A 25,463-nucleotide genomic window follows, 5' to 3' on the forward strand; every position below is an offset into this window, starting at 1 on the left:
TCTCTATATGTTGCCAACTTGTACTTCCCAAGTGCTTAATACAGTGCTCTGCACACAGTAAGCACTCAATAAATATGAATGAATGAATAAGCACTCAATAAATATGATTGAATGAATGAATACTAGTGATTGAACACCATAGCTTAAATTCACCAAGTTCCACTCCCTCTTGTCTGAGTTGCATGGATATGATACCATCCTAAACAAAGATTAAGTGGTGAACAGGCTTTCTCTCCACCCCTTCCAGAATATTACCACTGCTCAAGCAGCTGTTATCTGCTCTGGCCTCTTGTGCCTTTCTTGGGCCCCACGTGGAGGTAGAAATTGGGGGGAAGAGCCAAGTAGCTAATACCCACTATATGCGAAGCACATGAGAAGCAGCATGGCTCAGTGGAAAGAGCTCAGGCTTGGGCCCATTTCTATATGTTGCCAACTTGTACTTCCCAAGCGCTAGTACAGTGCTCTGCACACAGTAAGTGCTCAATAAATATGATTGAATGAATGAATAATAATAATAATAGCGATATTTCCTAAGTGCTTACTATGTGCCAGGCACTTTACTAACCACTGGGGTGGATACAAGCAAATCAGGTTGGACACTGTCCCGGTCCCACATGAGGACACAGTCTCAATCCCCACTTTAAAGAAGAGGTAACTGAGTCCCAGAGAAGTGAAGTGACTTTCCCCAGGGTTACACAGCAAAGTGGAAGACCTTTTGATTCCCAGGCCCATGCTCTATCAACTAGTCCATGCTGCTCCCCAAATCCCTGGTGTATTCATGTAAGAACTTAGGTAAGCACTGGACAGCAAGACCATGTATTCATAGTCTGCTTCAGCTCCATATTTTACCTAATTTTCAGGCTTATAAATAAGTGTCTCTCAATACAAGGGAGCATAGGTGTACATTTTTCTTTGCAAAAGACATTCATTTGCCATATACTAGCAGCAGAATCAATCGCTGGTATTTATCAAGCCCTTACCATTTGTAAAGCAATGTACTAAGCACTTGGGGGAGTGCAATTGGGGTGCTATTTGGTAAGTGTTTACTCTGTGTTCGGCCCTGTAGTAAGTGCTGCGGTAAGTACAAGATAAAAAAGCTCAGGCATAGTCCTGAATGGGCTCATGGAGGGAGAATAGGTGCTTCATTCCCATTTTACAGGGAAGGAAACTGAGGCCCAGAAAAGTTAAGTGACTTGCCCAAGGTCACAGGGCAGTTGGATGACATGATCCCTGCCTTTAAGTAGGCCTCTGGTTACCCTGTGCCACCTTACAGCCTGGAATGCACCTGTAAAAGCTTTGACCTACTAGATAAAGGAGGTGGTCTCCCCCATATTAAAGCCCACATATCCACATCATTTTATAAGAGCCTGAGGACCCGACAAAGGACCTGAACTTCGGGAACTATTAACTATCCGGTGCTTTGTACAGTGCCTGACATACAGAGCTTAAGATACCATTAAATATGCATTTGGCTACCCTGAGAAGTTTATAAAACCTTTGAGGATTTACTCACGATGGTTTGTGGCTGGTTGTGTCAGAGTTGACTCCTTTCCCTGTTGCCAGTGGCTAAAGCAGGGTGGTGAATGGACCGTTTGACTTTAAGCTCCTCAAGGGCCGGGATTGTTTCTAACAAGTCTGCTGTACTCTCCAAAGTGCTTAGTACAGCACTCTGTACACCAATTGAGTTAGCTATCCTGGAGGATACACTGAGGGACCTATAATTTGTTTTCAATCCTCCAGGAAAGTCCTCCAATTTGTCTAACAACATCCTTGCAAGTCCTAGATTCCATTATCCAGGAGTTGCTAAATCAATCAGTGGTATTTATTGAGCACTTACTATGTGAAGAGCACTGTACTAAGCCCTTGGGAGAGTACAACAGAATTAGCAGACAAATTCCTTGCTCATAACAAGCTAAGTCTATTCAATTACATTTATTGAGTGCTTACTGTGTGCATAACAATGCGAGAGTACAATGTAGGAATAAACAGACACATTCCTTGCCCACAATGAGCTCACAGTCTTGAGGGGGAGACAGACATTAATGTGAATAAATTACAAATATGTACATGAGAGGGGGAGACCGACATAAATATGAAATGCTGTAGGTGGATGACTCGTACCTCTAGAATACAGGAAACATGTGAATGGTTATAAAATACTTTGCAGAGTCAGTTGAGCCCAAACAATACTGAAATAAGGAAACCAGCTCCCACCAGGGGAACCCTAAGAATGACCAAAGATGATTATCAGTGGCACTGAGTTAAATGCTGCCACATGGTTCTGTTCTGTTAAGGGCACACTATCCACTGATGCATCAATTGATAAGGGAGGAGAAAACTGACTAGAAAAGTCCAGCATCTTTGAGATACAGAGATTCTTTGCAAGGCTCCTCCCCAGCTTGAACTCTTCAGAGTGGTAATGCTATGACTTGAGTCTCACTTCTTGAGCAATGGCATCAATAATGATAATGGTATTTAAGCACTATGTGCCAAGCACTGGGGTGGATACAAGCAAATTGGGTTGGGCACAGTCCCTGTTTCACATGGGGCTCACAGTTTCGTGAGCCCCATTTTACTGATGAGGTAACTGAGGCAGTGAATGACTTGCCCAAGTCATACAGTAGACACACGGCAGCGCTGGAATTAGAACCCATGACCTTCCAACTCCCAGGTCCATCCTCTATCCACTAATCCTTGCCACTTCTCACCAATGTGCTAGCAAGGAAGGAACCCACATGATGAACTTCTGGAACAGCATCAGCTGTATTAGCATTGAAGCGCTGCTCAGATTGGGACAGTTTGGCTGGGTAGGATATGTGCCTAGAAGAAATGATAGCAGGATTCCCAGAGAGATGCTTGAATGGTGAGCTGAGGCTGCTAAGAACATGGGAGTCAGGAAGTAAATGCTTTTAAGGATGCATTCTCATACCACACAGTATTCTAGCTGAAAGTTGAGACAACTAGGGTAGCAGCCCAATCTGGCAGGCTGAAATCAAGGAAATAATAATGATAATGATGGTACTTGTTAAGCACTTACTATGCGCCAGGCAGTATTCTAAGTGCTGGGATGGATAAAAGCAAATTGGGTTGGACACAGTCCCTGTCCCATATAGGGACCAACTCTTTCTAGTCCCACACTTTGGAAAGACTTTTGAAATGGTCAGATCCCAAAACAGGGCTAGGTAATACAGTAACAAAGCATCGGCACAGATGGAAACTAACACTCTCTCTTTTTCTGTCTTTGTCTCTCTCTCACCCCTCATCCATGTATAAATCCACTGTCGGCCACATCATTTTTGAATACGAGTGGCACCATCTTTCTCTTTCCCTCCCCACCACCAAAAGATGCAAATACATCATTTGTATTCTTGTTCTTGTAAAGGAATTTAACCCTGCCCCTGGAAATTTCCTCTCTTGTATTTCCTCTCGCTCTTCCCCCAATCAATCAATCACTGGTATTTACTGAGTGCTTACTGTGCACAGAGTACTGCACTAAATGCTTGGGGAGGGGTACAATCCAACAGAGATTACAATGCAACTACATTCCTTCTGTTCTCTTGACTTGCTAATACTCCACCCCTTCAGCTTTTCTGGGAAGGAATTTTTATTTTCTTGGAGTATGGAGGAGTCACAAGGATAACATTTGCTTATTACACTTATTCCTCTGGACTGTGAGCTCCATATCGGCAGGGAATATACCAACTCTGGTATATTGTACTCTTCCAAGCACGTAGTACAGTGCTCTGCACACAGTAAACACACAATAAATACCATCAATGGAGTGATTACCCAAAACTGGGAAGCAAAACAAGTCCATTTCCACTCCAGGTGTGTTCACATTTAGTTTGTTTCCTTTCTTGAGAGGAGAAGTGTCCTCTCCAGGAATTTCTCTGGTCATCCATCCTTTCAATAACACCAGCCCACACCACTTAGTTATCGGACTGGTCTACTGTTTAAGAATGTTAGTCCAGCTCGTAGTAGCCACAATCCCAGCTCGGCTGAAAGTATGTTCAGGGCTAATCCTGGGAGTTGGGCAGCTTAAATCTCAACGATTCGAGTCGAGGCAAGGAAGGTTATTTGAGGCAGGAGCAGCACCGAAGGGAATCTTCCCAGGGTTCTATTAATATTTTATTGATGATCAAGTTAGGTTTGATAACAGTCTCCTCTCATGGAACCATTTGTGAAGAAGAAGTGAGACTCTCCTGGGCTGCTCTGTGACTGATTTTTTTTTGTGCTTCTCAGCTTGGACTCGTTTGATAGAACAGAAACAGCTTGAAATAGCTGGGGCAGAAAGGAGCCCTGTAGCCAAACCGTTCGACGGGGCTTGGCTGGAATGGTTGTCCCGGATCTTTTAACAGAAGGAGAAAGAGTGTTCGGAGTGATAATTGTGAAGTGACTGCTTCCTAACCCTGAGAAATAGTTACAAAATCTGGAGAAATGTAGCCATTCCTCCATCCTTGATCTAAACTCTGCCACAGACTTACTTAAATGTTCTGAGACACAAACTATCTGGGCCTTATTCATTTCATTTAAAGTGGGGGATTTCTGGGCAAAGCTGATAAGGTTAAAATGACATGATGTGTTGCATGATGAGAAGCAGCGTGGCTCAGTGGAAAGAGCATGGGCTTGGGAGTCAGAGGTCATGGGTTCAAATTCTGCTTCCACCAATTGTCATCTGTGTGACTTTGGGCAAGTCACTTAACTTCTCTGGGCCTCAGTTACCTCATCTGTAAAATGGGGATTAAGACTGTCAGCCCCCCGCGGGACAGCCTGATCAACTTTTAACCTCCCCAGCACTTAAAACAGTGCTTTGCACATAGTAAGTGCTTAATAAATGCCATCATTATTATTATCCAAACCCTCTGGGCACTTGATATTCACCCCACCCTAAGCCCTATAGCGCTTTTGTACAAATCTCTGCACACGGTAAGTACTCAATAAATACAATTGAATGAATGAATATCTGGAATTTATATTAATGTCTGTATCCCCCTCTAGATGCTAAGCTTGTTGTGGGCAGGGAACATACCTACCTACTCTGTTGTACTCTCCCAAGCACTAAGTATAATGCTGTGCTTATAGTAAGTACTCAGTAAATACCACTGAATGATGCGCTTGAACACCCACCAAACCATGTCCTTCCTGAAACACCATCACCTGCAAGAGGCATTCCCTGATTGAATACCCACCTCCCTGATCTTGTTATCTCAACGATCACCTTCAGCACATGTGTGCATTGGATTACTTAGTCTAGTCATGATTTTGGGGGTTTTGTTATCTGTATCTATTGTTTCACCCTCTGTTCCTTTTGCAGACCAATCTAAGACTGCCTGCCTTCCTTGTGTTAGACTCCTTTGAGGGCAAGGACTGTGTCTAATTTTAGGAACACAATATAAAATGATTATGACCCTCCTAATACAGTGTTCAACAATTACTGATGAGGGAAAGTATTACACATATTAAAGGCGTTCTTGTCAATTATGAGTTTGCTCTTCCAGATGCTTAGTACAGTGCTCTATGCACAGGAGGGGCTCAGTGAAGAACAAAGGGTTGATTATGCAGTAGAAGCGGAATCATCTAACAATTTGAATATTGTTGATGGTGAGGCTGTGTTCACAAAGATGACTTTTCTATGGTAGTGGGGAAGGTCAAAGGGATGCAGAACTCCTTGAGGTTCTGGAGGGTTGAAGCAACCCCCAAAGAGAGAAGTACCAAGAGATGGAAAAGAACAAAGAGAAGGTTTTAAGGATTCCCACAAGGCCTGCCTCCCCTTCATTCTGATCCCAGATCATTAATCTGTCAATAGTATTTAATGAGCATTTACTGTGTGCAGAGCACTGTACTAAGTGCTTTGGTGAGTACAGTAGCTCTTGATCTAGTTTTCCTAATTTAGAGAAGCAGCATGGCCTAGTGGAAAGAACACAAGCCTAAGAGTAAGAGGACCTGGGTTCTAATCCTGGCTCCACCACTTGACTGCTGTGTGACCTTGGGCAAGTCACTTAACTTCCCTGTGCCCCAGTTACCTCATCTGCAAAATGGGGATTCAAATCTGTTCTTCCTCCTACAGAGACTGTGAGCCCCAGCACTTAGTACAGTACTTGACACATATTAAACGCACAACTACCAGAATTATTATTGTTATCATTTGCCTGAAGGTTAGGAGACTGAGACTGTGTTAGAGAAAGCTGGGTAGAGAATTTGAGCATTTTAAATAGATTTAAGAGAGTTTGGAAAATATGCATGGTTGGGTGGTCCAGAATCCTCAGTTTGAAAGTCAAGATGTGCCACTAGGACACAGTTGTTCCGTGAAGCTGTTTCCAGTGTCAGAGACAAAATACCAAGCAGAATGAACCACGGGCACTGCCCATCAATAACTTTGCTTGTGATCTCTCATTTAAAAACAAATCCCTTTTGTAAAATGCCCTGAAGCCTTTCAGACCCTAGTTTTAGAATTTATGAACTCAATTGCACTTATTGAGCACTTACTATGTGCAGAACATTCATTCATTTCATTCATTCATCTATTCAGGGGAATGCTGAGTACTCTAGTTTCCTCTTATTGAACACTTACTGTTGCAGAGCACTGTACTAAATGCTTGAGAGAGTGCAATTTAGCGATAAACAAGACACATTCCCCAGCTGCAATGATCTTACAGTCTCAGCAGGAGGAACAGAGGCTAGTCACAATTTCCAAGATGGAATTAAGGAAGGAGCCCTTGTTCTAAGTTATATTTTTATTGTTGTTATTATTGTACTCTCCCAAGCGCTTAGTACAGTGCTCTGCATACAGTAAGCATTCAATAAGTATGACTGAAAGAAAGAATGACTCCACCCAGACCTCCTTCTTTGGCTAGGTTACCAAAATAGAGATTCTCCCAGGTGCTCAGTACAGTGGTTGGCACTCAGAAGGCCCTCCGCAAATACTTTGGGCTCATCACTCGGACACAACCTCTAACTGGTTTCCTCTGCATGACAGAGTCACTTTAGTTTGCCCTGGACTGAATATCAGACTTACAAAGGGCGCACTATCTCCTGAACTGGTTCTCCAGGTGCTCTTTGGCAGATTTCGGCAGCTACGACTCATTTGAAATCATCTATCTTAATTAAGCCTGGCACTGTCTGAGCACCTCAGTCTTTATGTGTCTGTGCTTGACTTTTGGGATTCAGTCACCTCTGGGAAAGGCACAGCTGATTAGAGAACTGGATCTTCTTCAGAGACAGTTGCTTTCCTCTTTCATTTGTATTCTTAGGCTTTCTTGGATTTTCTTCATGACTTGAACAGGCTTTGGGAAATGCTTGCGAATCATTCACCCCTTGTGGGTTGCTGTATGGAAACTGAGTTTAAAGCACTCAGTCACCTTGCTACTCTCCTAAACTCAGCCCACACACTTCGTTCCTGTAATGCTAACCTTCTCATTGTACCTCCATTACTTTTACCTCACCACTGACCACTCACCCACCCAGGCCTCAGGCCTATATTGCCCTCCCTTCTCAAATCTGACAATGACTCTCCCCCTCTTCAAAGTCTTATCGAAGGCACATCTCCTCCAAGATGCCTTCCCTAATTATGCCCTCCTTTCCTCTTCTCCCATTCCCTTCTGCGACACTGTGACTTGTTTCCTTTCTTTATCCCCCTCGCAGCCCCACAGCACTTATGTACATATCTGTAATTTATTTATTGATATTAATGTCTGTCTTCCCCTTTAGACTGTAAGCTCGCTGTAAGCAGGGAATGTATCTGTTCATTGTTGTATTCTCCCAAGCGCTTGGTACAGTGCGATGCACAGAGTAAGCGCTTAATAAATACAATTGATTGAGTACTTATCCCCCCAACAAAAACACTTATATACGTATTTTTATTCTCTATTATTTCTTTACTTATTGTAACTTTAGGGTCTGTCTTTCCTGCAAGAATTTAAGGTCCTTGAGGGCAGGGTTCATGTCAGCTAGTTGCGTTGTACTCTTTCAAGCATTAAGTACTGCACAATAGGTGCATGGTTAATACAATTCTCTGCCATCAGGTTGTCAATATAGAGACAGGCCTCCCCACAAACTGCAGACCCAGTCTGACTTGGTAACTTCTCTAAACCCTGAAATAGAGGTGTACAGGGGTGGGAGATCTTAGGTGGTCTATGACAGGAAAGAGCTTTAGAAATTTCATGAAACGGTTGTCTTGGGTCCCAGAGAGAACCCTGACCAATTTACATGGCTCCCCAATACTGCAGACACCTGTACTCAGGGGAACACTGAGTACTCTAGTTTTCTCCAGCTGTCACCTTTTTTTGGCTCTTACTCTCTGCAGCTTACAAAATGCTTTGGTGTTTCCTTTTTTCACTGGGATGATTATTTTCTCAAGGCAGTGTTCACTGGACTATAGTAAAAGGCAAGTCTGGTTGGAGATTTGGTGGGACCGTGCCAGAAGCCAACTTGTAATTCTTTTCAATTATTCATTATTATGGTGCTTCTTAAGCACTGGGGTAGATACAAAATAATCAGGTGGGACACAGTTCCTGGCCTACTGTGGCTCACAGTTTAAGTAGGAGGAAGTAAGATTTAATCCCCATTTGATAGATGAGAAAACTGAGACACAGAGAAGTTAAGCAGCTTGCCCAAGGTCAAGCACAATATACCCCATAGCAGACAAGTGGCTCAGTGGAAGCAGCGTGGCTCAGTGGAAAGAGCCCGGGCTTTGGAGTCAGAGGTCATGGGTTCAAATCCTGGCTCCGCCAATTGTCAACTGTGTGACTTTGGGCAAGTCATAACTTCTCTGTGCCTGTTACCTCATCTGTAAAATGGGAATTAAGACTGTGAGCCCCCCGTGGGACAACCTGATCACCTTGCAAACCTCCCCAGCACTTAGAACAGTGCTTTGCACATAGTGAGCACTTAATAAATGCTATTATTATTATTATTATTATTATTATTATTATTATTATTATTATTAAAGTGGCAGAGCTGGGATTAGAACCTCTGACTCCCAGGCTTGTGCTCTTCCCACTAAGCCATGCTCCTTCCCTCGGATCATGCACCATTAGACTTGGATAAACAAACCTAAATCATGAGTCTGGCAACTTTTCATTGTTTTGGCAGATGGAACATCTTCATAAAGCACATAGCTGCAGTCTACCTAGGTCACTTGGCTACTGCCTAATCTTTATCCACAAAAAAAAAGCTTCCTTCATGTGGCCGTATCACTGGGGAGACCAAGTCAGATTTTGGAATCTGAAATCTTGAGTTTCGAGCTGACTTGTATATGAATTTTTTGATGCCTCAGTCTTGGTGTCACAGTGTCTTATTCCTATTGCAGGTTTGTCTTTTCTGTCTGTCTCCCTTATCAGAGTGTCAGCTTCTCAAGAGCAGGAACCACATCTACTAGACTGGATGCTCCCAAGTGCTTAGCCCAATGCTCTTCCCCCCGGATGGTCCCCGATGATGATGATGGTATTTTATCTTACCCCTGACCCTTCACCCACCCAGGTCTCAGACCTGTACTGTCCTCCCTTCTCAAATCTGACAGACAATGACTCTCCCCATCTTCAAAGTCTTACTATGTAAAATGGCTTACTATGTGCCAAGCACTGTTCCAAGTCCTGGGGTAGATACAAGCTAATCAGGTTGGACACGGCCCCTGTCCCACATGGGGCTCACAGTCTTAATCCCCATTTTTCAGATGAGATAACTGAGGCCCACAGAAGTCACACAGCAGATAAGTGGCAGGGTTCGGATTAAAACACAGGTCCTTCTGATTCCCAGGCCTGGGCTCTATCCATTAGACCACGGTGGGTTGAGAATTTGAGAAGCTCTGTCTCAAATTCATGGTAAGGAGGCTGCATGAAGTGACCTTTCAAGTACCGTAGTTAAATAAAAACATTAAGGCCAGGTTTTATGTGTGGGTCAGTGGCATTCCATTGTCGGCAGGGGACTTGTCTACAGACTGTTATAAGGTATTCCCCAAGTGTTTAGTATAATGCTCTTCACAGAAAGTGCTCAATAAATACCACTGATTGATTCAGTAGAGGAAAAAGCGAGCAGGATGTCTCTAGGTTCAGGAGAACGTCTCAGGGATGGAAGAAAGATCTCCTTACAACCAGGCTTTGTGTTCATGTTCCTGGTGGGAAGGGACAGGGACAGTTCTAGAAAAGCCCCCATCTTTCCCTCCCCGATCTGTACAGACCCATGGGACCTGGGGTCCCTGCTGGATATCGGCTTCTGTCTGAGGATGGCATTCAGAGGATTATTTAAGCTCTGTCCCTACTTATCTCTGGAGTTCCTCTCATGCTCTGCCTAGGACATCATCATCCCTGACACCCATACCATCCTGTCATTCCTAAACTCTTACATGGTTGATGGCCCAACTGCTTATTTTCCTTGGCGAGTCGGAAGTGGTCTATATCTCTAATTAAAGCCCCGTGGCTTAATGGAATGGGCAATGGGTTTAGGAGTCAGAGGGTGTGGGTTCTAATCCCAGTTCTGCCACTTGTCTGCTGTGTGACCTTGGGCAAGTCACTTAACTTCTCTGGGCTTCAGTTACCTCCTCATCATCATAACAAATGTCATTATTATTATTATTATTAAGTGCTTACTATGTGCAGAGCACTGTTCTATGTGCTGGGGCAGATACAAGGTGAGGTGATCAAGTTGTCCCATGCGGGGCTCACAGTCTTCATCCCCATTTTACAGATGAGGTAACTGAGGCTCAGAGAAGTTAAGTGACTTGCTCAAGGTCACACAGCAGACATGTGGTGGATCAGGATTTGAACCCATGACCTCTGACTCCAAAGCCTGTGCTCTTTCCACTGAGCCATGCTGCTTCTCTGTAAAATGGGGATTAAGACTGTGAGCACTATGTGATTACCTTGCATCTACCCCAGTGCTTAGAACAGTGCTTGGCACATAGTAAGTGCTCAACAAATACCATTATTATTATTATTATTATTAGAAGGATGATTTTTTGCTCTTTTGACCTTAATCATCCGAGGAGCAACTTTGGGGTCTCAGCATCTTCTGCACCCTTCTCCAGGGTCAGCTCTTCCTAACCTGGGGAAAATAAGAGGACTGTTTTAAATATTCCCATCTCACACATGCATGGGAGGTTTTTAAAAATCCAAGAACTCTAGGACAAGGCTTTTGGCTTTTGCCAGGTCTCTTTTTAGGTGAAAAGCAATAGGTGCATTCCAGGCATTCAATCTGAGAACTTTTAGTCTCCAAGACTTGACTACATTGAAAGCGATGACTTTCCGGTGTGGAACTAAAGAGATAACTCAAGGGGAGAACAATTTTATCGTAATTTTCTTCTTTTGCTGCTGTCATGGGGACTGGCTTTCATTTTGAGCTCGGGTGGGGGGTGTGAGAGAGAGAGAGAGTGTGTGTGTGTGTGTGTGTGTGTGTGTGTGTCTGTCTGTCTGTCTGTCTGTCCACCAACTGTCTCTCTTGCCTCTAGTCCTCAACTACCTCCTCTTTCTGCTTCCCTATGTGGACTCCTCAATGTTTTCATCACCAGAAGCAGCACGGTCTAATGGATAGAGCATGGGCCCGGGAGTCTGAAGGACCTGGGTTCTAATCCTGCTCTGCTATATATCTGCTATGTGACCTTGGGCAAGTCACTCCACACTTCTGGGCCTCAGTTCCCTCATATGTAAAATGGGATTAAGACTGTGAGTCCAATGTGGGACAGGGACTATGTCCAACTCGATTACCTTGTGTCTACCCCAGGGCTTAGTACAGTGCCTCGCACATAATGAGTGCTTAACAAATACCCCAGCTATTATTACCTCAACCTTCTAACATTTGCCGCCATCTTCTCTTTCCCTTTTCTCTTTCTGGAGCCTTGACGTAGCCCTGATGTGGACCCCAAGGAGGTCCAGCCTCCCACACGGATCCTTTAGTCTCTCCCTGATTGCCTTGCTCCTTCCTTGTCTCCCTACAATTGGAAGTATGGATTCTACTTCTCATTTCTCTCCCAAAGGTGCCCACAACTCTGGATCCTGAAATGTTTGTTTCCTTTGTTTTTGTCCTTCTGGCTTCTCTCATGTGTTCTCTTATAGTGATTGTCTGCTGTGTGCAGGGAATGTACTAAGCTCTTAGAAGAGCTCAATAGAGTTAGTAGACATGGACCATGACTCCAAGGAACTTGTAATTTTGTGGTGGAGTGTGACCCTGAAATAATTTACATTTAGAAGGAAAAGGGGATATGTACATGAGTGAATGCTTAAGTACTAGAGTGTGTGGGATATGTACCTAAGTGCTTTAGGAAGTTGTGAGGAAACAAGGAGGTGGGATGCTGAAAAGACATCTGGGGGAATGTAACCTGGGGAGAGTAGAAATTAATCGGGGAAGGAATCCTGGAGGAGGGGTGATTTCAGGAGGGCTTTGAAAATGAGTAAAATCTGTGGTGGAAGTGACAGGGAGCATCATGGCTCAGGTGTTCTGACTGAATAGATCAAGGCCTCTCCTCAGCCAAAGTCTTGTTCTGTAGTGTTCTAGCCTGTTAATTCATTGTGGGCAGGGAATGTTTCTATCAGCTCTATTATAGTGTACTCTTCCAAGTGCTTAGTACAGTGCTCTGCACACAGTGAGCACTCAAATGTGATCGACTGATTTGCCCCCTCCCAACTGCCCCCTGCACCACCACTCTCTGACTCAAACCCTGACTCAAACTTAATCCGTCAAATCTGGGAGTTCCAAAGGGGAATGTTTCTACCAACTCTGTTGTATTGTACCCACCCAAGCACTTCATACAGTGCTCTGCACACAGCAAGAACTCATTTAAGGGGACCGATCATAGTCTCTGTTCCCCATGGGGCTCACGGTTGAGGGAGAGGGAGAAGTGTTATTTTCCATTTTTTAGATGAGGTACACTGAGGCACAAAGAGTTGAAATGACTTGCTCGTGGTCACGCAACAGGAAGTTTGCAGAACTTGGATTAGAACCCAGATCCTTCGACTCCCTAGGCCATGTTCTTTCCATTAGCCCGTGCTGCTCCTGTCTTTGAGGGACCTGAAATGAACTTCTTTTAGACACACTGGGCCTTTGTGTTCACCACAATGAAGGGGATAATACTGTGACGTATTTAACAGTAATTTGGTTGACAATGAGATTTGTTCAGGGAAATGAAGACACTTCTTTTTTTTTTTTTTCCTGCTTCAGTGTTTTGGAAAAGTAGAGCCTGGCACAGGATGGAAAATATTCACCCTGGACCAATATGGTCAGACCCCGATCCTGTTCTTGGGTTGAATGGGCTGAGATCAGGAGCAGAGGGCACCTAGTCACAACCTCTGCTAGGGGAAGAGGTGGGCAACTGGGTACTTCAGCTGTCCACAGAGTCAATCCTCTCATTCTGGCTACCACCAGCTTAACTAGGCTCCTGCAGAGGTGATTTGCCAAATGGGTCTCCTGGCAGAAAAAGTTAATGCACTATTTTCTCCTCCCACTGCTAAGGTGAGTCATAGCATACAGGGGACATTTCCAAGGAGTGCCCAGGATTTAAAAGTTTGCCAAGGATTCTGATAGAAGCCCTTTTAGTTCCTTGCTGATTTGAAGTTCATTTTTTAAATCATTTGACCAATAATTAAAGGGCTGGGATTCCCAGAAAGTTCCATTAAAAACAAAACAAAAAAACCCCAAAGCACTCTTCTGTCTTTACCAGTAAACTGGCTAGTATTTATCAGGGCATGGGACTATGCGTTCACATTTGATTAAATTAGACACCGATTCTTCTCTTAGAGACTTGTGCCAAGTCACATAATTCTCTAGCTAATTGCTGAAGTGGTTACGTCTACCACTGAAGTCTAGACAAAAGTGTGTGACTGAAAGTTTGAAAGGTGTAATCAGCATTTTGGAGCCATTTTATGTGCCTTTAAAAAAAGAAATGCAATGTCTTTCAGTGGTCCCAGGCGAAAGGCGCTCTGTCCCTCCATTAATGGAGTGGGTGAAAATTATCCACAAGCACTTAACCAACAGCTAACAGGAAGACAGCTTGGCTCTAGGCTAGGAAAAGCTTTATGGGGGATCCTCTTCCCCTAACCACTCACGGCTGTTTATAGCTCCCCTGAAATTCTGGCCTCCAGCAATCACATCATTGAGGAATCTTGCTTTCAATATCCCCTTCTCTCCTCAATTAGATTAGGAGCCGGGAAACATTCATTTTGGAAATATTCTTCATAGAGCCGTTTTTACATCATCCATACAAACTTCAGAATAATGGTGGACATGTTCAGAAGGCACGATGCAGAAAATTGCCAGTGTGAAACAAAACACATTTTGAATTTAGTTAATAATCTCCTCCTCTCACTGAGTCTTCTCATCAGCGAATCTGTCTTGTTCTGCTAATACTAATGAGGTTTATGGGTGTGCCCTCAGAAACTGGCACTGACAGGGCACTGCTGCCACACGGAGAGCTTTCCAGTCATGGGAGAACTCCTCAAGTCTCTTTCCTCTTGTTGGTGTGAAAACTTCACTTGGCACAAAGACCCTTGAGACACGGGGCACGCCCACGGGTAGTCTTCAGCCTCAGTAGCTTTGAGGTGAAATTACATTTCAGCTTAGTCCCTCAAAGTCTGCTGGCTTAACCATCTGCCTCTTGCATGTTGAAACACCACGGTGGTGTGATATTTTCTGTAGGAGCATCCACATTGGGAAGCTGCCTCCAACAGGTTAGTTCATCAAATAATGATGGCATTTTTTAAGTGCTTGTGCCAAGTGCTGGGGAAGGTATAAACTAATGAGATTGGGCATGCCCCTATCCCACATAAGAGGTAGGGATTGCTGGTTTCTCACCCCCATTTTACAGATGAGAACGTAGAGAGGTCCAGCGACTTGCCCAGGCTCACACAGCAGGCAAGTGGCAGAGGTGGGATGTGAGCATGTGTCTTCTGCCTCTCTTTCCGGTGCTTGTACGTTCTTTCATTCATTCATTCTATTCATTCAATTGTATTTATAATAATAATAATGATGATAGCATTTAAGTGCTTACTATGGTCCAAGCACTGTTCTGAGCACTTGGGGGGATACAAGGTAATCAGGTTGTCCCACATGGGGCTCACAGTTTTAATCCCCATTTTACAGATGAGGTAACTGAGGCACAGTTAAGTGACTTGTCCAAAGTCGCACAGCTAAGTGGCAGAGCCGGGATTAGAACCCATGATCTGACTCCCAAGCCCATGCTCGTTTCACTGAGCCACACTGCTTCTCTTTATTAAGTTCTTACTTTGTGCAGAAGACCGTACACAGTGCTTGGGAGAGTACAATATAACATTAAACAGATGTATTCTCTGCCCACAATGAGCTTACAGTCTAGAGGGGGAGACAGGCGTTAATATAAATAAATTACAGATCTGCTTGGTCCTCTAAGATGCGCTGGTTCCTCAGTTTGTCAAGTTTGAATCAACTGAGTCTTGTGCTTAACCAGAGAACTTCTCCACTTGGCTTCCTGTTGCACTCTACTACTAGCCTGAGTCTGTGGCCCAGACAGAGGAGATCTTCCCCCCGCCCACCACCCCTGCCACTGTTCCCCCCACCCAACTAGGGCCTGCAGTGATTGGGTGGGTGGGCTTGGCAGGGAGGGAATCTCCATAGCTGGTGATATGAACATTGTCTCTTAGTCAATCAACCAGTCAATTGTATTTATTGAACGCTTATTGCGTGCAGAGCATTGTAATAATAATAATAATGGTACTTGTTGAGCGCTTACTATGTGCCAGGCACTGTACTAAGTGCTGGGTGGATACAAGCAAATCAGGTTGGACACAGTCCCTGTCACATACGGGGCTCGTAGTCTCAATCCCCATTTATCAGATGAGGTAACTGAGACACAGAGAAGTGAAGTGACTTGCCCAAGGTCATACTGCAGACAAATGGTGGAGCCGGGATTGGAATCCGTGACCTTGTGACTCACAGGGCCATGCTCTATCAACTGCAGATAGAGACGCAGCGTGGCTCAGTGGAAAGAGCACGGGCTTTGGAGCCAGAGGTCATGGGTTCGAACCCCGGCTCCACCACGTGTCTGTTGTGTGACCTTGGGCAAGTCACTTGACTTCTCGGAGCCTCAGTTACCTCATCTGTAAAATGGGGATGATAACTGTGAGCCCCATGCGGGACAACCTGATCACCTTGTATCCTCCCCAGCACTTAGAACAGTGCTTTGCACATAGTAAGCGCTGAACGAATGCCATTATTATTCTTATTAACTGCACCATGCTGCTTCTCTGTGCAGAGCACTGCCCTAAGTCCTTGGGAGAGTAAATTGTAACACTATATCAGGCACATTGAGTGAGCAGGCCTAGTGGAAAGAGCATGCTTGGGAGTTGGAGGATCAGAGTTCTAACCTCAGCTCTGTCAATTGCCTGCCGTGTGACCTTCGGCAAGTCACTTCTCTGTACCTCAGTCTACTCATCTGCCAAATAGGTACACGATACCTGTTCTAGACTGTAAGCTCCTTATGGGAAGGGAACATGTCTACCAATATGTACTCTCCCAAGTTATTAGTGTACAGGGTTCTGCACAAAGTAAGAACTTAATAAATAAGATTGATTGTTCTCCTTACTACTTATGCTTTGAGTCCTCTGTGGGAAGGAGGCCGTGCCCAATTTGCTATCGTCTCTACCCCAGTGCTTAGTTCAGTTCTTGGCACATATTGCTCATTATTATTATTATTATTATTGTCATTTCAATTTACATTGTAAGGAGGAAGTTTTCTTATCGTATTTAAGTTCTTACTATGTGACAGGCACTGTTCTAAGTGCTGGGATACATAGAAGGTAATTAGGTTGGACACAGTCCCTGTCCCATATGGTGCTCACAGTCTTCATCCCCATTTTATAGATGAGGTAACTGAGGCCCAGAGAAGTGATGCGACTTGCCCAAGGTCACACAGCAGACAAGTGGTGGATCTGGGATTAAACCCCAGGTCCTTCTAACTCCCAGGCCCATGCTCCAACCACTAGACAACACTGCTTCTCTGTTATTATTATTAATTTTATTAATTTATTAATAATTTTGATATTTGTTAAGCTCTTACTAAGTGCCAAGCACTATTCTAAGCACTGGGGGAGATACAAGGTAATCAGGTTGTCCCACATGGGGCTCATAGTCATAATCCCCATTTTCCAGATGAGGTAACTGAGGCATAGAGAAGTTAAGTGACTTGCCCAAACTCACACAGCTGATAAGTGGCAGAGCCAGGATTAGAACCCATGATCTCTGACTCCCAAGCCCGCACTCTTTCCACTGAGCCACACTGCTTCTCTAATTACTATCTTTTAGGACTGCTCAGCAGTAATATTTCAGTTTTTAGGTCAGTACTCTGCACACAGTAAATGCTCAGTAAATACAATTGCGATTCTGAGTGGTAACAGCAGAGTTAGGTCAGATCCCAGAGCAGGGCAGGGTTTGGGTTACAGTGTGGAGTCCCTGGTCCAAACCTGACCTCTTCCATCTGTCATATCTCCGTGTGTGTGTGTGTGTGTGTGTGTGTGTGTGTGTGTGTGTGGCCACTAATCTGGCTTTGAGGAAGGTCCTAAGCTCAGGTTCACTAAGAGAATGTGAACAGGAAGCAGCACCAGGTCGGACCCTTTCCATCCAATTACTAGCCTTGTCTTGGGCACTATCTAAATGTAATAGCAAATATTGAAACTCGTTAAGAACTTGTTATGCGTCATGCAGTTAATCAGGTCCCTGCCCTACATGGGGCTCAAGGTCTCGTTGGGAGGGAGGAGGGTATTTAATCCCCATTTGACAGATGAGGGAACTGAGGCAAAGAGAAGCAAAACAACTTGCCAAGAGCACACAGCAGGCACACGGCAGTGCCGGGAGAGGAACCCAGCTTCAGTTCAATCAGTTTTGTTCATTGACATGGATAATAATAATAATGATGGCATTTATTAAATGCTTACTATGTGCAAAGCACTGTTCTATGTGCTGGGGAGGTTACAAGGTGATCAGGTTGTCCCACAGGGGGCTCACAGTCTTCACCCCCATTTTGTAGGTGAGGTAACTGAGGTCCAGAGAAGTGAAGTGACTTGCCCAAAGTCACACAGCTTACAATTGGCAGAGCTGGGATTTAATAATAATATTAATGATGGCATTTATTAAGTGCTTACTATGTACAAAGCACTGTTCAAAGCACTGGGGAGGTTACAATAATAATAATAATAATGATGATGACATTTATTAAGTGCTTACTATGTACAGGGCACTGTTCTAAGCTCTGGGGAGCTTACAAGATGATCAGGTTGTCCCACGGGGGCTCACAGTCTTCATCCCTATTTTACAGATGAGGGAAGTGAAGTGACTTGCCCAAAGTCACCCAGCTGACAATTGGCAGAGCCGGGATTGAATAATAATGATAATAATGATGGTATTCATTAAGCTCTTACTATGTGCAAATCACTGTTCTAAGCGCTGGGGAGGTTACAGTAATAACGTAGACTCTTCTTCCTTACTCCCTGCGAATAGATGAGAGGCGAGAGGGAAAGGTAGAAATGGAAAACATTTTGAAATAGATTTTTCTCAGCTGAAGGTAGAGCTCAGATCCTAGAGATGGGAGTTGCAGTAACACTCTTCTAAGCTGTGAGTTCCTTGTGGGCAGGGAATCTGTCTACCAATTTTGTTATATAGTGTGAATAGAGCACAGGCCTGGGAATCAAAAGGAACTGAGTGCTAATCCCTGCTCCTTCGCTTGTCCGCTGTGTGACCCCAGGCAAGTCACTTTACTTCTGTCCCTCAGTTACCTCATCTGTAAAATGCGGATTAAGACTGTGAGCCCCATGTAGGACAGCGACTGTGTCCAAACCAATTTGCTCGTGTCCCCAGCACTTAGTACAGTCCCTTGCGTGTACGAAAGCACTGAACAAATACCGTGATTATTATTATTACTCTCCCAAGTGCTTAATGCATTCGTTCATTTCATTCAATCATATTGAGTGCTTACTGTGTGCAGAGCACTGTACTAAGTGCTTGGAAAGTACAATACAGCAGTAATGTAGTGCTCTGCACAAAGTAATGACTCAGTAATTATGATTAATTGAAATGGCAGAAAGAGAGCACACGTGCACAAGTATGCTATTGAGGGGAGGGGGGCATAAAGGCCAAGAGAGGGGTGGCAAGCAGAGAGAAAAGGTTGAGTCTTGTGGGCCCAGAAGACCAAACACAAGTGTAGTATGAAAAGCTGAACAGAGACTAAAAACTCAGAGGGTTGTAGAGAAAGGAGAGAAAGCCTAGATCTTCAATTCCTCTTTCATCCTTTGCAGGTTTGAGCCAATCTCTCCACAGTTGGTATATACCTCAGTGAGGACAGAGAATGGGGACCGAAACTGGTTCACCGATTTTCTTCAGCAAAGTTCCAGAAACACTTAGGAATTTACACTGATCTCGAAACTCGGGATCAATTTCTTGTTCTGCGTAACTCTCTTGTCAGCATATTCACTAAAACATGTCCAGACAGAAAATTGGCATGGAAATCGTCAGCGGCACCACACAGGCCGCCTCAACGTGCTAACCGGAGCATCAGCCTTGCTATTTAGCTCTGGGCAATTTGGTCTCTGTTGGGTGTCAGGAAACAAAGCGGAGGCAGTTGCTCTCCAGGATTTGAACAAGGGTCTCCAAAGGAAGATTAGCTCTTTCTCTTACACTCTCTGCAGTCCGATGGGCGGTGGAAGGGGAAGATGGGAGTGTCAAAACAACCTGAATGGAGTTTGCCTTCGCAGCGTAGCCTATTGGAAAGAGCGCGGGCCCTAGGGGGTCCCGGAGAATTGGGTTCTACTCTTGGCTCTGCCACTTGCCTGCAGTGTGACCCTGGGCAAGTCACTTCACCTCTCTGTTACTCAGTTTCCTTATCTGTAAAATGAGAGTGGAATATCTCCACCTTTATATCCATATGGGACAACAGAAACTTTATCTGATCTGAATGCGTGGTTTCAATCTTAGCATTTAGCACGTAGCAAGTGCTTCACAGATACCATTATTGTTGTTGTTGTTGTGAAGGTGGAGTTCAGGTCCTGGAGAAGGGGTTAGCTGATGCGGCTGGGAAAGAGAGAGCCTTGAGGAGCTGGGAAGGTTTCAGAATGGGCCTGGGAATGAAACCTTCCAGGACAAACTGAGTTAATAATAATAATAATTGTGATATTTTTTTAAGCACTTACTGTGTGCCAAACACTACTAAGCCCTGGGGTAGATAAAAGTTAATCAGGTTGGGCACTATCCATGTTCTACATGGGGCTCACAATCTTAATCCCCATTTTACAGATGAGGTAACTGAGGCACAGGGATAATAATAATAATGATGGTATTTGTTAAGCACTTACTATGTGCAAAGCACTGTTCTAAGCACTGGGGGGATACAAGGTGATCAGGTTGTCCCACGTGGGGCTCTTGCCCAAAGTCACGCAGCAGACAAATGGCAGAGTTGCTCTGTAGTTCTCTAGGAACTTTAAAAATCGTGACTCTCCAGTCTGGAATGCCGAAGACTGAGAGCAAACCTGACTGATGTTTCAATTTCTTACTGCAGAGAGTTGAAGAAACCCAAAATGTCAACATGTTCAAGAAGGATTTGGTTTAACTTATGAAGAAGAGGCCTGTAATGGACTACTTACTAGAGGGAAAAGATGGGGATTTTAGATCATCACCTCCTAATCATGAAGGTGGAGTTACTTAATAATGATAGTATTTGTTAAGCGCTTACTATATGCCAAGCTTACTGTGTGCATGTGCCGGAATAGATACAAGGTAATCAGGTTGTCCCTGTGGGGCTCACAGTCTCAATCCCCATTTTTCAGATAAGGTCACTGAGGCACAGAGAAGTTAAGGGACTTGCCCAAAGTCATACAGCTGACAAGCGGCAGAGCCGGGATTAGAACCCATGACCTCTGACTCCCAAGCCCATGCTCTTTCCATTGAGCCACGCTGCTTCTCCAAGCAACCTCTTAAGCAACCTGTAAAATTTTTGGAGATAAAACTTGGGGTGGATGGCAGTTTGGTCAAATTTAGAAATTATGTTTCTTATTGTCCTCCCCATCCTGTAGAATGATTATTATATGATGATTTCTGGTCTTCAGTGCTTGCTAAGTGCCAAGCACCTTTCTTGGCAAATCAGACACCATTTCTGTATCTAACTCTAAGTGGGAGGGAGAACATCACCATTCTACAGATGAGGAAACTGTGGCACAGAGATGGTAAGTGACCTGCCCAAGTTCACCCAGCAGGCAAGTGACAGAATTGGGATTAGAGCCCAGGTCTCTTGACTCCTGGGCCTGTGCTCTTCCACTTGAGGCCAAGCTGCTTCCACTTCTTGGAGTTGTTGGTCTGAATCAGTTCTGGAAATGCACTTGGATAATAGGCCCGCTTTCAGTGAAGAATGGATGAAGAAGGCAAATTATCATAATCTTTTGCCACCAACCTCATCAGAGTCTCTGATAGCTTTTCCTTTTTCTGAGAAATGCCATGACACACCGACTTATTTTTATTTTTCAGTTATTTTTTTCAGTAGAAGGGGGACTGTGTTGTGAACCGTTCAGCTATTTGGCAGTCTGAGGAGGAAGAATCAGGTTTTTAGCCTTCTCGGGATGTTGATGATGTGCTAGGGTCTGTAACTGACTTCTCAGTGAAGTGTGCAGTCCAAAATAATAGCTCTGTAGCAGATATGATCCTTAGTATTCACACATTAATTGGAAATGTTACTCCTCTGGCTTACCTGGAATTCACTCAAGGAAATAAAAGCCCTGAAATGGATAACCCTGATCCTGGCAAAAGGCCGCTAGAACAATGAGGATGCATCTATATTATTATGATTTTTTTTTTAAGTTCAGACCAAAGTCAAGCAGGAAAGGTCTCCAGGAGACATGTGGTGGGTAGCAGTCTCTCGGGCCCTGCTGTGGTTTGGAAGGCTGGCAAGTCGCATTAGAAGCTGTGGCATGATATACACAGGACATATGGATCCTCTTAGAAGCAACGGATTCCACAGGGAAATCTATCTTTTGATGGCAAAGTGATGGTACGTGGCCTGTCCATGGCGGAACTATCAAAGTAATGTGGGCTTTAAAGAATACGTTGGCTGAATTAGCAGGAACTTCTGAATTCAGGAGGAAACTCTTCAGCCTCCTGCCCATCCTCCCTCGGTGTAGGAATATAGTGATTTGGTCTGTAAAAACTTATAAAAATCTGTAATTATTTCTTTTTTGGCTTTTGAAAACGGGAATTACAGTGTCTTGTTAAATGCCTCATGTCTCTGGGGTTACCAGACTGCAGGTGACATCATGAGCAGTCCTCCTGATCATATGGGTTCTGTCCGCCAATCAGGGCCGGAGGAAACTCCCACCCTGACCTTTCATCCCACCGAAGAATTTGAAGCTCTTAGGAAGAGCACAGTTGTTGGACCAGATCCTCTCAGGGATTTGGCCCAGGTGCCAGAAAAGCGGAATTCATGATTAACGAGAAGAGATTCGTGAAAAGTTGCCAAGAAGATGAGAAAAATATGTAACTATGAAACAGTCATCTCCAACTAGCAGATGAACTTGATTACAAATGGGGGGGAAAAAGTCTGACCTTGGAAAATCAAATTATTTAAACTGGAATACCTTCTCCAGTTTCTCCTCATTTTGCTAATGATGGGCATCTAGCTTTATTTCTATTTATTCTGATGACTTGACACCTGTCCACATGTTTTCTTGTCTGTCTCCCCCTTCTAGACTGTGAGGCCATTTTTGTGCAGGGACAGTCTCTATGTTGCCAACTTGTACTTTTCAAGCACTTAGTACAGTGCTCTGCACACAGTAAGCGCTCAATATGATTGAATGAAAGAATGAATGAATCATCTCCACATTTTCCTTGTTTCTGCAAGAACTGTATTTTGAGTTAGCTTACGCTGGGTCAATCAATTAATCAATGGCATTGAACGCTTACTGTGTGCAGTGCTGTGTACCAAACACTTGGGAGAGTACAGGAGGTAGGTAGACATGGCCCTACTCTCAAGGAGTTCACAATCTAGTGGGGTGTCTTTGTGGTTTGGGAATTCAGCTATGCTCCATCACTAGTCCCACAGTACTTTGGCACAAGATATTTGGTGGCTGTCTTCGTGGCTCTGAGCTTGTTTGAACATGGGGGAAGAGTTTCAAGAACAGGACTCCTATTGGGGCAAAGTAGTTTCATTCCTTAAGCCTCACCTCTCCTTTCTTTCTTTCCTATTTCTCCTCCTCTTTCTCCTTCGCATCTCTTCCCACTTCTCCCCCAGTTCATGCAGGGCTACCACACACCATGCCACTGGGGTGAGAGGGAGAAAGACAGGGAGACCTCAAAATCTCAAAGTTATTGAAAGCTTACTCTCTGCAGAGCACTGTACTGAGCACTTGGGAGAGGGCAACAGTTAGACACGATCCCTGCCCTCAAAGAGTTTGCAGTCTAATGGTTCTCTGATCTTGGGGATAGCACCTGATTATGTTGTCTTACCCTCAGTTCTTAGTACAGTGCTTGACACATCTGCAAGGGGTGGGGAAGAGCCCAGGTGTATTTGGGGTTCTGAGGCAGGGCCCGATCTGCTCATTCCCACCAGCAGCTCTGAGCCGTTGAGCCCCACACTGAACACGAGAATGAAATATCTTTGGGAAGCTTCATGTAACTCCTTCTGGCTGATGTGTGAGTGGGCTCTGCTGCAGATACCCCAACTGTCCTTGGGCTCAAGATAGGAAGTCTTTTAATCTCACTTTCTCCAGCTGAAAATGGGAATGACTGTATCCCTCCTGACCTCACCAGATAGGGCTTCTGGAAGGACTGAGATAGTGTGGAGGGGAGCCTTGCCCTGTTGGAAAGTCATAGGGATAGCAGGAGCAGTAGCAACATTTATTGAGCACCCATAGGGTATGGAGCTGTGTGATAGATACCTGAGAATATAGAAGAGTAGGAAAAGACTTGACCCCTGCCCCCCCTCTTTTCTGAAAAAGAAGTACTTTGCCCAAGACCCTGTACTAAGTGCTGGGGTAGATACAAGATAATCGAGTTAATAATAATGATGGCATTTGTTAAGTGCTTACTATGTGCCAAGCACTGTTCTAAGTGCTGGGGGGGGATATAAGATAATCAGGTTGTCCCACATGGGGCTCACAGTCTTCATCCCCATTTTAAAGATGAAGGAACTGAGGCACAGAGAAGTGAAGTGACTTGCCCAAAGTTACACAGCTGAGCTGGGATTAGAACCCATGACCTCTGACTCCCAAGCCCGGGCTCTTTCTGTTGAGCCACACTGCCAGGCAGCGTGGACCCAGAGTTGGACCCAATCCTGTCCCATATGGGGCTCACAGTCTTAATCCCCATTTTAAAGATGAGATAAGAGGCTCAGAGGAGTTAAGTGATTTGCATAAAGTCACACAGCAGACAAATGGAGGAACTGGGATTAGAACCCAGATCTTCTGCACCCAGATCCATGTTCTTTCTACTAGGCCATGTTGCTTCTCTGAAGAACCTATAATTTAGAGGTAATAATAATAATAGACCGTGAGCCATTCCTGGGCAGATAACATGCCTACCAACTCTGTTCTATTGTATTCTTCCAAGCACTTACTGAATGTAGAACACTCTAATAAGCCCTCAGTAAATACGATGAATTGGTATTTGTGAGAGCTTACTAGGTGCCAAGTGCTGTACTGAGTGCTGGGGTAGATACAAAATAATCAGGTCAGGCACAGTCCCCATCCCACAAGGCCTACAAAGTCTAAGTAGGAAGATGAACTGGTATTGAATCCCCATTTTACAGATGAGAAAACTAAGGGATAGAGAAGTTAAGTGGCTAAAGTGATAAATGGATAAAAATAGTAAACACATACTAAAGTAAGAGCATAGATACAAGGATAAAGTAAGCTATGAAACAAACAGATATATCAAGGCTGCTAGAGTGACTGATGGGATGACCTGACAAGGGAGATCAGAGAAGCAGCATGGCTGAGTGTAAAGAGCACAGTCCTGGGAATAAGGGGACCAGGATTCTAATCCTGGATCCACCATTTGCCTGTAGTGTGACCTCGGGCAAGTCACTTCACTTCTCTGGGCCTCAGTTTCCTCATCTGTTAAATATGAATTCGCCATTTGTCCCCCACCCAACTTCCCTGACTTAGACTGTGAGTCCCTTTGCAACAGAGACTATGTCTGAATGATTAACTTATATCTACCCCAGCACTTGACACACGGTAAGTGCTTAAAAAAGTGACACTATTGTTATTATTACTACCTCAAGACAGTGAGCTTGTTGTGGGCTGGGAATATGTCTACCAACTCTGGAATACTGTACCCTCCCCAGTGCTTAATACAGTGCTCTGTACACAGTAAGTGCTCAATAATTACCATTGATTGTTGCCTTGCCGTTGGCTTTAAAGCACTGTCAGTCTGAGCCCTCCTATCTTACCTCTCTCATTTCTTACTACAACCCAGGACACACATTTTGTTCCTCTAAGGCCAACTTAATCATTGGAACTTAATAATAATAATGG

The sequence above is a fragment of the Tachyglossus aculeatus genome, chromosome 23 (genome assembly GCF_015852505.1).
Source record: "Tachyglossus aculeatus isolate mTacAcu1 chromosome 23, mTacAcu1.pri, whole genome shotgun sequence".
In the NCBI taxonomy this organism is placed as follows: Eukaryota; Metazoa; Chordata; class Mammalia; order Monotremata; family Tachyglossidae; genus Tachyglossus; species Tachyglossus aculeatus.